Here is a 1,733-nt window from a genome sequence, read left to right as displayed (position 1 = left end):
TCACTTATATTTTTCCCTGATGCCATGTCCTTACATGCAGAACAGCAAAAAAATCAAGACTGGCCGAAGTGAGCGAGCGTAATAAAACAAATCCGGTTTTCCAGTCCAGCTACAAGAAGACAAAGAGCCTATATAAGCTTAAATATTACTTCCCACTCAGAATAACTAGAAAATACGGGTGAAGTCGCTAATATAGAAATGTTGAATGTTCATCCTTTTTTGATTTCGTCTCGATAAAATCATGCAACTAATGGTAAATCCAGATGAAGAAAACGGGAACCCCAAGTCACGTTTTCGAAACACAAGGGAGCTTACGAAACGAGGACGACGACGGCTACGAGGACTTCGTTTAAAAATACAAGTTCGCGTTATTCATATCACTACGAAACTATTTCATGTTGTTTCGCGTTAAAAATGTGTAGTAACTGTCTAGGAATTAAATTGGTATGAGTGGGTTGGAAGAGTAGAGAGAGAACTGAAAATTCATCGTCATGTGCTAATGTCCTCCACAGAACCTTGAATTCGGTCATTTCGCGTCGTCATTTAGGATATGACGGCAAAGAAATGTACCAAAATGTAAAACGCACGTGCAGAGCGTGCAGAGCCATTGTTTTTGCTTACTAAGCCTATTGTTTTGTAGCGTCGTCGTTTCGTAAGCTCCCTACAAACTTCTTGTGGACGCTGATTTCAAGACTCGCGCCTTGCTTTGCTCCGATTGGCTAAGTGATTCTTCTCTAGACGATGATTGGTTATCTTTTTCACATGTGAAGAATACTGTACGCGAAGCTGATTGGACGTATCACTTCCTTTACATGTGAAATATAGCAAGTATAGAAAACAGTCATTTCTCTACATTGTCTTAATTGATGGCTCTCTCTTGTTTGTATCAACAGCCAGACCCATGCAACCTGTTGAATTTAACGACCTCTGCTCGCGGTGAGTTAACTCGTTACTTGACGCTTATTTTACTACAGGAAGCAGAAAACATACAAAGACTGCTTGCACTGCCTTTCTGAATAGTCGAGAAGCAGCGGACAATCCGAAAGCGTTCAAAGCGGCCACACTGGAACACGATACTAGACTATCCCCAGTTCCCCGACGCTCGTTGGCTCCAGTTTTTGGCTTATTTGCGCGGCCATTTTGCACGCCCTCTTGACTTTCCAGAAAAGGAATGCCTGTTGTGTAAAATACATTAGTGATATTGAAGCATCTCCGTTGCAAATTTTTAGAGAACGTTGTGTACAAAAGAGTTTTCAGTTGACTATTTCCTTGGGGATTTGGTGTTTCCGCTTTGTATGTGAGGAATGTGCGAAAGATACAGCCGGTCGTTTATTTAGACGAATTTAGAATATATGAACTATACATATATTTGATCTGCGGAATGGACATAAATAGACCTTTTCACGGTTTTTGACGCCATATTGGTTTGGGGGGAGGGGACAGAAGTGGCTTAAATTTACAGTGAACGTATGGGATTTTGACTTAATTCAAACCTCTAATATATAGATTTAGCCAAACCTAAAGGCGGCGCTCCTTGGTTATTTATTCTTACCGCCCGTAGGGTTAGTGAAAATAAAAGGTTTCGAATTCTCCGCGTTTTGATGTTTCAGATTGCTGCTTTAATAATTAAATCATTTTCTTTGCTTTCTTCTATAGAAAAATTCATTGCCTGACTAGTGAATTCCACGGTAAATTTCACGCTAAAAACCGATATCGCATGAATCACGAAGCGG

The sequence above is a fragment of the Montipora capricornis genome, chromosome 13 (genome assembly GCF_036669925.1).
Source record: "Montipora capricornis isolate CH-2021 chromosome 13, ASM3666992v2, whole genome shotgun sequence".
Lineage (NCBI taxonomy): Eukaryota > Metazoa > Cnidaria > Anthozoa > Scleractinia > Acroporidae > Montipora > Montipora capricornis.
The sequence above is the reverse complement of the archived record's forward strand: the minus strand, read 5'-3'. Positions refer to the sequence as shown.